Source organism: Lissotriton helveticus, chromosome 7 (genome assembly GCF_964261635.1).
Source record: "Lissotriton helveticus chromosome 7, aLisHel1.1, whole genome shotgun sequence".
NCBI classification, from domain to species: Eukaryota; Metazoa; Chordata; class Amphibia; order Caudata; family Salamandridae; genus Lissotriton; species Lissotriton helveticus.
Window position 1 is genome coordinate 791,732,824 of NC_136068.1, and position 17,483 is coordinate 791,750,306.

Below are 17,483 nucleotides of genomic sequence, written 5' to 3' on the forward strand. Positions count from 1 at the left end.
GGCAGCAAAAACGCGCCCTGGTTCAACGATGATCTTAAGACATCCAAGAAACTCTGTCGCTCCCTTGTGAAGGCCTGGAAAAAAGACCCAAACACCAGCACCAAGGACGCCCTCGAAAACGCCACCCGTACACACCACCAACTGATCCGGTCTGCCAAGAAAGCTGCACTTAAAGAACGTCTAGACAACAACGCCCACAACAGCAAGGAATTATTCAACATCGTCAAAGAATTTACCAACCCCTCAGCCAACTCCAACGACATCACTCCCTCCCAAACCCTCTGCGACTCCCTTGCCTCGTTCTTCCACAACAAAATCGCAGACATCCACAACAGCTTCGACAACCAACACGGAGACCAACCCACCCAACCTTCTGCCGTACCCTCACCCCCCTTGAACATCCTTACTGATTGGAACCCAATCTCCACTGAGGACACCATCTGCCTGATGAACTCCATCCACTCAGGATCCCCCACAGACCCATGCCCTCACCATATCTTCAACAAAGCTGACTCCATCATAGCACCACACCTCCGAGACGTCATCAACTGCTCCCTCAACTCTGCCACCTTCCCGGAAAGCTGGAAACACACCGAACTCAGCGCCCTTCTGAAAAAACCCACAGCTGACCCCACCGAACTCAAAAACTACCGCCCCATCTCGCTCCTACCATTCCCGGCCAAAGTCATCGAGAAAGCCGTCAACAGCCAGCTCGCCGCCTTCCTCGAAACTAACAAATCCCTCGACTCCTCACAGTCCGGCTTCCGAGCAAAACACAGCACTGAGACCGCACTCATCGCAGCAACAGACGACATTCGAACCCTACTGGACAATGGAGACACAGTCGCCCTCATCCTCCTTGACCTCTCCGCAGCCATCGACACAGTCTGTCATAACACCCTCCTACAACGCCTCAGAAACATAGGAATCCAAGGAAAAGCACTGGATTGGATCACCTCGTTCCTTTCCGGAAAAACTCAGAGAGTCCGCCTTCCACCATTCAAGTCAGAAGCCACTGAAGTCATTTGCGGCGTACCACAAGGATCTTCACTTAGCCCCACTCTCTTCAACGTATACATGAGCCCCCTCGCGACCATCGCACGCCAACACAACCTCAACATCATCTCCTACGCTGATGACACTCAACTGATCCTCTCTCTCAGCAAAGACCCGAACACCGCCAAAACCAACCTACATGAAGGAATGAAAGAAGTAGCCGAGTGGATGAAACACAGCCGTCTGAAACTGAACTCAGACAAAACAGAAGTCCTTATCTTAGGCACCTCCCCTTCCGCCTGGGATGACTCTTGGTGGCCAGAGGCCCTTGGAAAAGCACCCATCCAGACAGACCACGCACGGAACCTGGGCATCATCCTGGACTCCTCACTCTCGATGAACAGACAAGTCAACGCCGTTTCATCATCGTGCTTCAACATTCTTCGCATGCTCAAAAAAACATTTCGCTGGATCCCCACCGAAACTAGAAAAACGGTCACCCACGCACTGGTCACGAGACGACTGGACTACGGTAACACCCTATACGCCGGTACCACCGCAACACTTCAGAAAAAACTCCAACGCATCCAGAACGCTTCAGCCAGACTCATACTAGACATCCCGCGTAAAGACCACATTTCTAGTCACCTGAAAAACCTCCACTGGCTCCCCGTCAATAAGAGAATAACATTCCGCCTCTTAACCCACTCACACAAAGCACTTTACGAACTCGGACCCGAATGCCTCAACACACGACTTTCCTTCTACACCCCCTCCCGCCAGCTACGCTCCTCCAACCAAGCCCTTGCTGCCGTACCCCGCATCAACAAAATCACCATGGGAGGAAGATCCTTCTCCTACCTGGCAGCTAAAACCTGGAACTCACTCCCCATTCACCTTCGCCTCACTCAGAACCACCTAGCATTCAGAAAGCAACTTAAAACTTGTATATTCGACAAGTAATTCCCCACCCTTCCTCAAGCGCCTTGAGACCCACTGGGTATGTAGCGCGCTATATAAATTATTTGACTTGACTTGACTTGACTTGAATCAGCCTGTACTTGCAGCTACTTGTCTGTGATTAGTTGTAAATTGCTCTCACTTCTCAGTTAATTTGCCACGAGCGATCAAATGAATGATTGCAGCAGTCTGTGCCTTTGCTCTGCCTCTGAGTCTTGGTAGTAGGTACACTCCTCATGAAGCTTACCTTTTTGTCCTTCTCTTTGACTCTCTAATATTGTTTCTGTTTTGTAATCTGCAGGCCTCTTTTCCTGCATGAAAGCCTAAAGCTTCAAAACACTCCTGCCTACCTTACCAGACCAGTTCAACCAGGCACCTAAGACAGACATTCCAAAAAGAATGCAGATGCACCACCCAAGGCCAGAGTGAACTGGGCTGCATAACATTTGGTTGAGGTTGTACAGTACATATTAGTAGGGACTCTGACTCTCCTCACTGTGGGACCAGTGCAGGATCCCCATACCTCTGAGCCTCTAACACCTTTTTGGACCTCTTAGTAGTACCCCCATCTCATTGCCCCTCTTGTTCCTCAAGGCACTTAGTCCAACTTTATTCCCTGTCCTCGCCCTCCACCACAATTTCATCATATGCCTAAACTTTGGGTTTGTCAGCAACTGTAGTGGACGAATGCTGAAAGGGAAAACGTAAATCCGTATGGAAGCCATGAAATATATACATCATGTGGCCAGAAAAATGTGGCACATGCCAAGAATGGATTTTTCAATATTCCTAGTAGGCTGGGACAGAACTTTTGAAAGAATAAAGGAATGAAGTACTAGGAGGTAACTGAGAGGGCACAGGAAGGGAAGAGAAACACTCCTTGGTTTCAATTTGACATGCATTGAAAACTTTGTAAATGTTGCATTAACTGAAGCAGACACACATTGCACAACCAACACAGCAGTGCGGAATTGAACAAAGCAGCAGTAGGTCATAGGTGGAACTGGCGAAATGCTACGAGCGGGGAACTGATGATGTGTGGGATACATATCTGCCTCACTTACCAAATACAGTAAGTCAAGGGAGTAGACAGATTTGTAACTGAAGCTTTGATGAAACCATGCCAAGCAAGCAAAGTAGGTGAACACGCCACTCTACGGAAGAGCTCCCTTGTTTTTCATCCAAGCAATTATCCATTCATCCTTTAATTGTTCTAGTATTCTTTACCCTTTGATTACCACCATTTAAGCTTTATATCCTCTCATCCAGTCTTTCACCATTCAAATCCATCCATATATATCCATCCATTCATGTATTCACCCATCCACGGCTCTCAACCAATCTTCACCAATCCATCCACTTACCTACCCACTCATCCTTTTACCCATTCACCCTTTCACCCATCCTGCTTTAACACACCAGCGCATTCCTTTCACACATCCACCCTTTCACACACCCAAGCAGGCATCCATTCACCCGTTCATCCATCCTTCACCCACCTACGCATCCTTTCACCCACACACGCATTTCACAAATCCTTTCTCCATCCATGTTTTCTTCCCTTTTCCATCAACTCAACATTTTTAGCATTCAATAAGGGCTTTTGTCTGCTGCTTTTAGAGCTCAACCCCATGCTATAGCTGCTAAAGTGGTGGGTTCATGTTGCTGGCTGCTAGGACTCCCCATTCAACCGACACCAAGTGTGACCCACTGGTGCTGCCGCTGGGCCTGGGAAGGTGGTCTGTGCAGCTAGAAAAAAACATTACACATTTTATATGCAGGATACGCTTCCCCCTATTATTATTTTTTAATAAAATACTACAACAATACATCACTACAGTTTAGTTGTAGTATCTTCCATCAAAAATATCAGATTGGGCATTTTGTTCCATGGCAATGTTTAAAAAGCCAAGTAGTCAAGCACCCAAAAACCTTTTATAATGGAGAGGCAGAGCTATGATGACTCTGAGTTACTGAAGCACAATGAAGGGTTGAAATATTTGGTCAATGAAGGACATATGGTCTTGGTTAGCAAATGCAGTGGACTGTCCTCATGCTAGTTTCCAGTCATGCTGCATAGTTATTGAAACTGCTGGTATACTATTGTATAAAATAATGATAATACATGCATTCTTTGCATCACTGGGAGATTACTTGGGGCTGTACAAGCTACATAAAGAAAGGCACAGAGAATGCTAACTCCCTGATATTACTACTGCCACTATCTTAGTAACAGGACAGAGGAGTCCACATGACATCTTAAATAATGAGCCTAAGCAACCACCAATCAGTATGATTAGCTAGCACTGAGCACCTGGCAGGATCACATAATATTTCTAATGTAAAGTTAACTTACTTCTGAGTGTGAGCAGTATGCTATGGAAAAAAATATTAGCATAGAACACAACAAGTAAATAATTACTCACCGATCCCCATGACCTTGATGTCCAGCAAGTTGAGAAGATCCTGATCCCTGTCCAGGATATTGACTCAGTGGTGCGTCAACTGCTGTGGGTGTGCAGGCCCCCAGATCACTGTTGTACACATCGGTGCACCCTCTCCCGCTGTAACTGATGTTCCTGCGGGCTGTACACACTGCCCAACCTGCTGCCTTCTGCCAGCATGGAGGGAAGGTGGTGCTGCATGTAAAAAACAAGTGCATCTGAGAAAATGGCGTGGGCTGCACCCCTTGGTGGTACCAGTGACCGCAAGTGAGTGGCTATCAGCCGCAATGGCTTCTCTACTGCTCCTGTTCTCTCGCTGCCATGGCACTGGGTGGGGAAAAAAATTGAAGACATAGGAAAAGTAAGAAAGAACTAAAGAATCGCTTCCTGGGCACGGCTCTAGCGGTTGCTAAGAGAGACATTGCGTCTCATTGGTCACAGGCTGAGGCGCCAAGGCTGCGGAGGTGGAGGAGGGGAGTGGATTGGTGTGGGGTGCAAGAAGAGTCTCTCTTCGAGGCTCGGGCTGTCCTGAACTGTTCAATAAAGTGTAGGGCAAATGGTTCGGCCTGTTGCCACCGTGAGCGGCATTACTCCGCCCAGCGGTTGTTCTCCATGATCTGTTTTATACCTTACTGTGATTATTGAGTGTGATGACGCCAATGACGGGGGGAGGGTGGGAGACTTCTGTTCTCTAAATGATATATGTCTTTTTGCCAATGTTTTTCTTTTGTATCAAACTTTAATACATTTGATTATCAAAAAAGAAAGAACTAAAGAAGTAAAGGGAAAGCCAAAATAAGTTTTTTTTAAAGTTAGGAAAAACACAAAGAAAATTACTAAAATGTAAAATATACAAACACAAAGACACACACTGATACAATAAAGAACATGAGGGGTGAATGAGTTGCATGGGGGCAGGATTGAAAAGATTAGGGGTGGATTGAAAAAAGGCCATGCACAGGACAGAAAACAAAATGACCACGCCCGTTCAACGGTCTGGTGCCATTCACGGGCTGTTTCCACAACGGAAATGTGCATCACGCCACTAGAATCTAAAAAGATAGCCCAAATGGGTGACTCGAGCAGCTCTGCCTGTCTTCAGAATTACGCTGAATCTCACTGAGTTTTTTTGGGCACTGTGTGAGCTCTACACAGGCCTAATATAAAGGATATTCAAGCTATATTTTTAAATGTTCACTTCCAACTAGTGTTTTATTTGCAACAAAAAGAACTTCAACAACTCATAAGGGATAGAGTTGATTTAGTTTAAAAAAAGAAAAAATTGTTTGTGTTAAAACAACGTTAACGCATAAACACATGAATGTTATTCGTAGAGAGAAATATTGCTTAGTCATGTTTAGATTGAATAGAGTTAACGTAGGCCTTAATTTTATGATGGCTAAAGTTAGTTATCATCTTTTCTGTGTGACACATGAACATTTAATTCATAAGCAAACCTAGCTTCTAATTGCTGAACATATGATCTTTTTCCTTCTTTCCCATGTGATGAAGCCATTTCTTTTCTTTGTGATAATCATGGAACGTTTTAACGACTAGCAAGTTCAAAAACACATCTGCCATGTGCAGCCTAGTTCATATCTTATCCTGTTGAAGATAGAGTAGTTTGAAGGGTGCTGAGAGAAACCTGTCAATGGGAACACTAACCCTGCGTAGAGCAGGCGGAGTGCCTCTACACGAAGTTCCACAGAGTTGGAAAGCAACTCTGTGAAATTTCGCTATGTTATGCACTGCGCCCTCCCAAAATAATTAAAAGGAAGTAAAAGGCACTTACCTGCCCCGTGGCTGAGTCCTCCTCGACAACCCCGCTCTACTGCCTCCTCCTCGCCGTCCTTCTTCACTAATAACCCCTACATTGTACGTCTTGCGTCAAGCTTTTTAAATACATTTCACACTGCCCTATAGGCTGTTTAGGGCTTACCCTAGGGGGTAACCTGTATGTATGAAATAGCAATGTTTTGGTATGGCAAACGGTTTATTTTGCCAGGTTGAAATGGTGGTTTATACTACACACACATGCTGCAGTAGCAGGCCTGAGACATGTATAAATGTTAGAAAGTGCCCTCTTTCTACATGGTTGACCCCACCTTTTACTGAATGGCTGATGTGCTTTGACTGAGTGTGTCCTGGGCTCCTGCCAATCAGCTACCTAGTGCCTATGTTCTTTCCCTAAAACTGCATTGGAGACCAAACCCAATTGGCACTCTCTGGCCACAGGTCAGTCTATGGGAAATGGTACCACAGGTACCCAGGGCACTGTGACCAGGGAAGGCCTCTAAGGGCTGCAGCACTTATTGTGACCCCCCTAGGGGCCCTGTACCTTTACACTCACACACTGCCTTTGCGGGCTGCGTGTTTTGGGGCAGAACAAAGTGAAGAGTTGACATGGCATACATCCCTGTGTGCCATGCCTACAACCCACTGATATGTCATATATCAGTCACCCCTCTAGCTGGGTGCACTATACCAGTAGTGACGATACAGGTGCATGAGCCCTGTACCCCTAGAGTGTCTAAGTCAATTCTTAGACACTGTAAGTGCAGTGCTGCCATTAGGAGTATATGGTGGTGGGAGTTTGTCATTACGAACTACACCGTACCATAATGGCTGCACTGAAAACTGAGAAGTTTGGTATCAAACTTCTCGGTTTTCTCAGTTGAATGAAAAATGCACATAGAGGGCATCTTAGAGATGACCCCTGAAAAACGACCTACAACTAGTGTCCAGGATTAGTGGCTGCTTTCAGCTGCCACCAACAGACATGTTTCTGGACCCCTGGGATCGAGAGCCTGCTGCTCTTGGGGGCCTGAAACAATGCACGTCCTGGGACGAGGTGCCAAGCCTCCGCCCCCTGAATGACAGGGTCCACAAAGGTAGCGTCAAAGGCTTTTCACCTTTGTGAGCTTCCACGGGCCTTTTGCTGCTTCCAGCAATTCCTCACCACCGGTTCTGACCCCCACTTTGGGTGGGATAAACGGCAGGAAAACCAAGTGAGGAAGGGAGGTGTGCCCTTCTCTGCCAACCCCACCCCTCAGGTGGGGGAGGCGAGGTGGAGCACAACTCTCAGTCCCCGACATCTTGCAGATGGGGGGACCCAGCCAACCAAGGTGAGTCTTATGCCCCTCCCACTGGAGGGTGGCATAATAGGGGGTGTACCCATCCCAGGGAAGGGACTCATTGGTCCCTACCTTCTAGCTAACTATAACACCCCTAAATCTAGTATTTAGGGGCACCGCTGCACCTTGCTTCCTCAGACAAGAAACTGCAAGAGGAAAAGAAGAACAAGGACCAAATAGCTGTGCTGAAGCTAAGAAGCTAAGAAGAGGAAGACACCTCGAACCTACAGAAAGAAAACTCCAGTGTGTCCTGCAGCCAGCAGCCTCAAGAACCCCGAGGGCCTGCCGTGCCTTCAAAAGAAAAGACTCTGTCTCCCTTGAATACTGGATTTCTTCACCAACTGACTACAGGTCCGGCAAAGACTGCGAGTCTGCACCACTCTGCACCCAATGTCCATGGCCCGAGTTTCAGTGGCCCAGCACCACGAGGAGGGCTTCCTGTTGATCTTGACCTGAGATCCGGTGACCCTTGACCTTCTTCAAGCCTTCAGCCGACGCCTGAGCCTCAAACCAGAATGTCCCACCAACGCGATTAGGAGCTGCACACCCGACGCCCCACGACCCTTGGGTGGTCCAACCGACAGTGCCTAACCAACCCCCAGAATCCCAACTTACCTGTCCAAGTGGTGGTCGCACCCAGAAGACCTTCGTCCCTGAGCCTGCAGTGTGTTTGGAAACCAGAGGCTCCCAATTGAAAGCTACAGGGTGCCCAATGCCAAAACAGCACTCTGCAGCCGGCCGCCCCAGTGCAGCTGAGGGTGCACATTTTGTGCTGGCTTGAACCCCCATTTGCCCTGTGTGGCCTGCTCGTAAGAAGCCACCAACCGGAGACCCCCTATCCCCCATTGAGCCACCAACCTGAGAACCCCTATCCCCCATTGGATATCATTGGGCCCCAGCACTCTGCACCCGGCGGCCCTAGTGCTGCTGAGGGTGTAACAAGAGTACATCCTTGACCCTGGAGGACCCCTAAGTCTATCCCCAGAATACCAACTTGCACAACAGAATACTTACCTTTGAACTGCTAACCCTATTTTTCTCAATAGGATAACATTGACTGTTTTTCTATGAAAAGTTTTGAAGTGTGGAGTTGGTAAATCTATGAATCCCTTTAAAACTGTAACTAAGTAACAAAAACACTTTTACTTACCTGTTTACAGGAAATGTCCTAGTGCAGTATCCAGATATGCTGCACGGTGTAAGAAAAGTAATCTGTAAAGTAATCTACTTAACATTCTACTAAAAAGCCAATACAAAGTGTATATACAATATTTCAAAGCATTGCATTACTAGTAGTTCTACTGTAATCAAACCAAAGTATATATACAATTGCAATCCAAACTTGTTACAAACTGTATTATTACTGCAAAGTACTTATCACTTACCTGTGCCAGGCTTACTTGGTTCCAGGAAATAAAACAACTAAAAGAATATTTTTATACAAAACCAATTGGTCTGAAGTTCAGTCTTTGAGTGTGTGATATCATTTGCTCATTGAGTGTGTACAACAAATGTGTATCACTACCCTCTGATAAAGCCTTATTGCTGGACCACACTACTACAAATCGAGAGTAAAGTGCTATCTACTTTAACCTCTGCATAACCTTGGGGTTCCACAGAAATGATGTTCGTTGAAAAGATCAACGGGCCAAAACGCTCCAATGCCAGAGGGACGAGTCATTTCCAGATTATATAAATGTTAATAGCGTGTGCGGAAAGCGAAGGAAAAGCACGTCAGCCTTAGGCAAAAGGAGGGAATGATTTCTCAAATTATTATAGCGACTCCCAAAAATCACTCACTTCATCAGAAATTGGTCAAACATTGAATGAAAGATCCCATAAGCATCGGCGGAGAGATTTCTTGTTGTTATTCGGGATCCGTCCATATGCAGAAGTTAATGAATCTAAAAAGAGGATACAAGGGTATATTCAGAGGCCACGCACTGGCTTGGAATCAATCTTCAACATAGTGTCACAGTGAAAAAAACAAGACCATCTGCCGGCGGGAGCACCACTTCCGATTCCCTTAAATCTTCGTGGAGTCAAGCTTTGTGAGTGCCTCGCTGCTCTCCTATAAACAGCAGGAGGTCAGCGTGCAAGCAGCTGGAAGCATCTGGAGCACAGTCAGTAAGAGCTACCCCTGAAGATAAGAGGCGGCAGAGGACGTCATACGTTTGAGTTAATGACAAAATCTAAAACGTGGATGGCGGGCTAGACGGAGTGCCCGAACAGAAAAGATGTGGGAATTTCAGAGGGGCCTCATCGGATCAGGAGTTTTGTAACAGACCGTCAATTTAACTAACAGAATCACAGAGATACCATTTTCCAAGGGGGGACGAGACTGAAAAATGTAGGTAAAATAATGCATTCTATGCATCATAGAAATTGTCATAGTTGAGCAGTGGCATACATATACATGGTAGGTGCAGCATGACAATGGAGGCATCAATTATTAACATATTCATGCAAAATGGACAAGAAAACATTAAAAAGAAATGTAACTCAAATGTGGCAAGCCAATCATTAAAAACTGTGACAAATCGAACGCCGGCACAAGGCGCTGTAATCTATACTAATATTATAAAGAGAGAGCCCAAACCTTTGAGGCGGGTAATTTCAGTAACCACAGCACCAATCACAACACCCAATACAGCGTTGGAAAGGGCAGTTGAAGCAGGAGGACATAGGCTATACAGAGGGATAAAAAAAATTATTTAAAAAATTGCAAAAAATCCATACTATACTATCCATATCCATATCCATACTAATATTATAAAGAGAGAGCCCAAACCTTTGAGGCGGGTAATCTCAGTAACCACAGTACCAATCACAACACCCAATACAGCGTTGGAAAGGGCAGTTGCAGCAGAAGGACATAGGCTATGAAGACGGATATATATTTTTTTAAATTGCAAAAAACTACATCATCCAGAAGGCCGAGGGCCAAAATAACATCAAACAGGAAATGATGTAATAATGCGACTCACTATATTGAATGAGAGCCTGGAGCCAAATTGATCGTGAACAAGGGATATGCTATCCCAAAATGCGTAGATTTGTGTCTGCCTGCTTGAGAAACTCCATGCTGTGAGGATTAAATAAAAAAGTAGATAAGTGAAGACAAACGCGAGTTCGTCCCATTTTTTTCCCAGCTGGGGGAATTGGTTGTGGATTTAAATGTGGCGTGGTTCTGCCGCGGGTATTGAAGAATCCGGCAAGAGAGAGCTGCAAATTCTGGCGTAAAGGAACCGAGGGGTATCAATATATATATATATATATATATATATATATATATATTCAATGAAAAAGCCATAGGTTATAGACCATATATAGTTAGGAATTAGCATTTAAAAAACCTTATTTTACTCACACAAAACCATTGAAATTCCATATATAGTTAGTTGTACTAACTATATATCGCGCACTCGCAATCCACTGCTGATCATGTCACATATTACATCATTCATGACATGGTCAGTGACATCACTGATGACATCACTGATGACATCTCAAATGACATCACTGATGACATCACTGATGACATCTCAAATGACATCACTGATAACATCTCAAATGACATCACTGATGACATCTCATTTGACATTACTGATCACATCACTGATGACATCATTCATGTGATAATACAATGAACCTCTTCAGACTGTAATATAACCTTAGATACACTCAGTGTAAACAGACACTCACAGACTGTCACTCATCCATGGAGTTACTCACACACCTAGTCAGTCATGCAAAAATCAATCATACCTCCATTTTCTCAACTATACAGTTATACACACCTTACTTATTCAAACATATACTAAAACATATTTACTCTCTTATACAATCCCTGATACAAGTTCACAATGATCCATACAGCCACTCACACATTCACTGGCTCTTATGCACAGTTATTTATATATGTCAACTCTCACATGTACTGTGTTTTACATATGTACTTACTTTGACATGTAACACTGAGATATCCATTCACTCACCAATACACTCATGCACACAGTCAACCGCCCATACAGCTGTTTCCACATGCACTTTTGAACCCATACATCTAGTGAATCAACTGCTCACACATCTATGCACAGAGTCATACACCTCCCAGCCACCCACACACACACTCAGTCGCCCATACAAATACTTGGGCAACCAATCAATAACCCATATAGTTACTCATATAGCTACTGATCAACACATGCAGCAGTTTACAGAACAACAGACATAATGATGCACAAATTAAGACAGTTTAGTCACTAACCCATGCACTCAGTGAGACACATTTAATCACTCACTCATACAGTCAGTCATGCACCTTCTAAATCCTTCATCCAGACACTTATACATCCACTCATTCTTCAATATGTAAGACATATTTTAACTTTACAGAAAAATACAGTCACTGGATGTAGTCATCAGTGATGTCATCAGTGATGTCATTTGAGATGTCATCAGTGATGTCATCAGTGATGTCATTTGAGATGTCATCAGTGATGTCATCAGTGATGTCACTGACCATGTCATGAATGATGTAATATGTGACATGATCAGCAGTGGATTGCGGGTGCGCGATATATAGTTAGTACAACTAACTATATATGGAATTTCAATGGTTTTGTGTGAGTAAAATAAGGTTTTTTAAATGCTAATTCCTAACTATATATGGTCTATAACCTATGGTTTTTTCATTGAATTTTCAAGGTTTTGTAAATGCAAATTCCTAACTATATATGGTCTATAACCTATGGTTTTTTCAGTGAATTTCATTGGTTTTTTAAAAGCTAATATCTGTAGCTGTAAAATGTATTCTTCTTTAAATCCAAAAATATATTTTATATGTTTATTAATAATTTTTTTTTAAATATTTTTTTTTCTTCGCTCCCGGTTCGCGAACCGGGAAGCTTCCCGTTAGCTCACCTTGATGCCGCGACCCAGTCCGCGAACCGGTAAACGTTCCGTTTGCGGAACTGCCGTGTTAGAAATGAACATCGTGACGCGTCGCGGAAGCGCGACGTATCACGTTGTCGCGTAATGCGTCTTATGACGCGCCGCGTTAGCGCACCCGGAAGTGCTCCGGTACGCGAACTGAGACGCGAAGCGCAGCTCCCCGGAAGCGATCCGGGGCGCGTCGCGGAAGCGCGACGTATCGCGTTGCCGCGTAATGCATCTTATGACGCGCCGCGTTAGCGCACCCGAAAGTGCTCCGGAGCGCGAACCGAGGCGCGAAGCGCAGCGACCCGGAAGCGATCCGGGGCGCGTTCCGCAGCGCGTAACATAAGCGTAAGAGGTCATGTGACTTGTTAATAAAACTTTTCATTGGTTCATTTCACTTTTGGTTTCATAATGATGTAAGGTTAGGTCAGGTGACCTAAAAATAACACTTTTCATTGGTTTAGAACTATTGTTTTTCCCAAATGATGAAAACCCCTCCTTCTTTCCTCACTCTGACTTTCATCTTTGTGAGAGGAAGACCTTATTTCATACTTGAGCAATGGCTTCAGTAGTTGCTTCAGCTGGTGCACCCCCACCACCACCTCCACCTCCTCATGGGAAGAGAGGACCACCTCCCCAGGTCATCACCAACACAGAGGAGGAAGAGGAAGAACGAGAGGAAGAGGAGACAGAAGGACCACAGTTCTTGGAAGAGGTGCCCCGGGTTTCCCATAGGAAAGCCAGTTTCATTTGGCAGTTTTTTTCATTCCCTCCAGGGCAGAAGAAAGTAAATGCGAGGTATGTCACCTGCCTCATTTGCAAAGAAAAGTTATCAAGAGGGACTGATAAAAAGTATAGCTATGGGAACTATACCATGCATCGGCACATGAACAGGTGGCATCCATTGAATTACAGCCGGGCAGAGATACGTGACCTGCAGGAGAACCCAACAACAACTCCTGTGGCCAGGTCAACTTCTCAAATATCGTTGTCAGGAGCAGAGGCACGGGAAACCGTGCCAAACATTCAAGAGAACTTTACACACATCAAGTTCACCTGTTTGTATTGCGGTGCATTGCTTTCCTGTGGTAACATGAGCATAACGTTAATCAACGTAGCTTATGAAAATCATAATTGCCCTAACCGCCCCAGACAGTAATTTTTTTTTTGCTCCTGTTGAGCCCTTTTCAATGCCTGTTTTTTGTTGTTTCCCCCCACAAAAAAACAAAAAAAATATAAAATTGTTCAAAAAATACAAAAAAAACAAAAAATGTTCAGAAAAAAAAATAAAAAATATAAATCAACAAAAACATTAAAAAAAAGTTCTTTTCAGAACTACCTTCCCTTTCAAAAAAAATTGCTAGAATGTTTAGCACTCTGGCAAGCTCTATTTCTTTTGGTTCGCTTCCCCGTTCGCTTCCCGGTTCGCGAACCGGGAGCGAACCCCAAAAAATGTAAAAAAAAAAAAGAAGAGTAAGTATAAGGAAAGTAAACAGAGAGTGATGTTAAAAGAAAGACAGCTATAGGGAGTAAACCAGAGATACTGTTTAATAGATCTATTTACCGAAGAAAAGATGGAAGAGGGTATAATTGTGAAAAACAAAATAGATAAGGAAGTGAAAGAAAAAAAAGAGAGTAGAACAATAACAAAGAAGAGTTTCTTGGAGAATGTGAGTGAATGTTCAAAATAAGATTAAAACATGTGGAATAACAGAGAGAAAAAATAGAAAACAGAAAACAAAAAATAACAGAAAAAGATTAATTGAAACAGCAAAGAAATGTAAATAACATAGAGCCATATCATCAACATAGGCAATAAAAGTTTTGCAGCTTTTATCGGCAGAAATATGTCACCAAAGCCGCTTTTGCGGCAGAAAACTGCTGCTAAAACCACTTTTGCAACAGTTTTCTGCCAATAAAAACAGCAATAATTTTATTGGCTGTGTTCATAATATGCCCCTTAGTGTGCTTCAACTACACAGAGAAAGCATTATGAACAAGTAGTGAAAGAGTGATCAGTCAAAGACACTAAGAGTAATAGAGACGGAGTGAGTGAACAAGAGTGAGGAACTATGGGAAGAGAGGGACTGAGAAAAAGAGTGGAAGGAGTTGAGTAAGAAGGTAATAGAGAAAGTAATGAGGAAAGTAGCAAAGGCAGGAATTTGAGGGTTAAAGAAATGAAGCTGTCGAACTACTAGTAGGTGAATGTGATAGAAATGTAACGAAAAGACTACAAAACATTTACCTTATAATTGTCGTTAAATTACTCACTTTTTGTTTTTATACTTTCAATCTGTGAAAGAGAGAACAAACATTTGAAAAATATTAAAACATGTATTTAAAAATTAGAAAAGACAAGGGAAAAGATTGAAGGACAAACAGTTTTTCAACAACTTTGACATTGACAGAAGCTTCTGCTTCTCCAGGCCCCCTACACAGTCCTAAAGATATACATTTTAAACTAACAGTATCTTGATGCAGATGAAGTGAGGCCTATCTTAAAACATGGTGCATCTTTTGCACGGCTGTTGTCTCACAAAAGTGTCGCAAGACACTAACATTTTAAATGATTGCTTCAGGATGCCAATAAGATGTGTCCTATCCAGAGGTTTGTTTGAGGTGAGACCTACTCAGGGTTGCAGATGGAATTTAGGTTTGTTGAAGAATACAGAGAAGATAATACATGTGGAGGCCTATCAATGAAGTGAGTAATGTCCACTACACTCTTGAACAAATGTCAGACCTCCTCTGTCTCCAGGAACAGGCCTAAACCTCATCTACACAATGTGGTGTGTAATGTTAGGAAACACAGGTAATATAATTGAAAAACATGCAATTTTTTTTGCTCATTCCACAATCATATGCCCTGTGTTTCCTTTGCTTAGGTATCTCATTGTGGAAATGTAGTCTATCATATGAAAGACTACGTAGAATATGAGCACTGTATGCAAGAACTTTGACACTTACAGAAGCCTCTCCTTCTCCATGCCTCCTACACAGTTCTAAATGTACATCATAAATGGAAACAGTACAGAATTAATTATACATGTTAAATGGTTTATTTTTGCTGTTCTCAGAATGTATCAAATTTCACTAAAAACAGTGACTTGAAGGTATTCATCATATAACAGCGGGGAAAAAAAAACACAATCAAAATGATTGTGTTTAAAAAACCCATACAACATAACAAATCAGAATTCAGAACTCCTTAAAGTTAACTTACTTTCCATGACGTCGAAGGATGTCCTATGAACAGCTTACACTCTGTTGTGCTGTTATTACTTTCAGCCCGCCACTTTCTGAAAGAAAACCTCCATCGTTTTGAAAAACATGTTACATACAATAAATGACTTCTTGCTCTCTACCACAAGTTTCCACAAGGCCAAATCTTGTCAGAGCCATTTATAACTCTTGGATTTCTTGTAAGCCAATCCCGTCATTTGGCATTTCCGCAACTTTCAGAATTAAAATGTTGAAGATCATTTTCACAATCCTGGACTAGTAATATCTTCCCCTTCTTCCTCAGTCATGTTCTACATTTCCTATGACACTGATACTGCTTACTATGAAGCAGATTTACATTACCTCTATGACTACTACAATTATTTAATTCTCTACATCACTTTTCATCACAAAGCAATATAAAACAGTAGACAGCATTGCAGACTTTGCAGACTTACATTCCCTCTACTCCATGTTTTGATTGGCTGCTTCAATTAGCTTATAAAAAGAATCAGTTTTTCTGAACTCATTCAAAGTGCAGTTATTTTTCGATGATGTCAACTGTTATGGTAAGAAGTTATGTCTCTGTACTACACTTATCCTCAAGGCCAAATTGTGTAGGAGCCATTAGAACTTCTTGAAATTCCTCAGAGCACATCCCGAGATTGTTTCCCTAAAATTTTGGTTTTAAAAACACCAGGTAAGAGTTTTTAAGGTCATACGGCAATTTTTTTTTGAAAATTAAAACAGAATCGTTGCAGAATGACCAGCCATTTCTAGACTTTAAATAAGCTGTGTAATGTCCTGATGTTATTGAAGGACCGTCATGATATATAATTGCTGCAGTTACAAAAGTCCTTCCTGATATTGACAACTGTGAAGCCACAACATTTTTTATTAAAGTTGTCAATTTTGTTCCATCAGGCCTACATCGTTGGAACATTAAAATGACATACTGGCCATATGTTCGTATAAATAATGTGGACATCATTTCAGATTTACATTGGCTACACTCCATGTTGTGATCAGCTGCTTTTACTAGTTTATTAAAAGAGTCTGATTTACTGTCTGGCAAAGTTAAATATATAAATCTTTCTGAGTCTACACTAGTAGTACTTGATACCCTACAGTTCTCGCAGTCATGCTGCCGTTGATAAGAAAGCCCAAACAGGTGATCTACATCTACACCTTCAGCATGCAATACATCAAGCATATACATTAAAAACTCCTGACAATCTTGCTGAATATTTTGAGAGAATTGTGTTTGGCCTGAACATCTGTCTAACAGATTTCGAATTTCAGACACACTTTCTATGTTTGTTCTATCAGTGCTACATTTCTCTAACACAGAATTTAACAAACTGCAAAATCTTTGATCAGAATTGACTACAATCTCTTCTTTTACATTTTCTAGAGAAAACAAAACATTAACCACTACATTAGCATAGCAGTTGACACCAGAACTGTTTTCAAATTGAAAACCAACAAAATCTTCAACAGAATCATTTTTGTTTCTGCTTATAATTTCAGGTTCATCGACTTTTCGTCTTTTTGCTACAACCTCCCCAGTATTGGTCACATTTCTTCGTTTCCGGCCTACCACACGTTTCTCAAACAAAGGATACTGAGGCAAATGTGGCGCATACTCTCTTCTTAACCTATTGTATTCCTTAACACAATCTAGATCCGCACAAATGTTTGTGACATCACACTCAATCAAGTACAATCCCGATAAAGTTCTAACTCGTGACAATGCCACATATGCCATACCCTCCTTGAACACAGA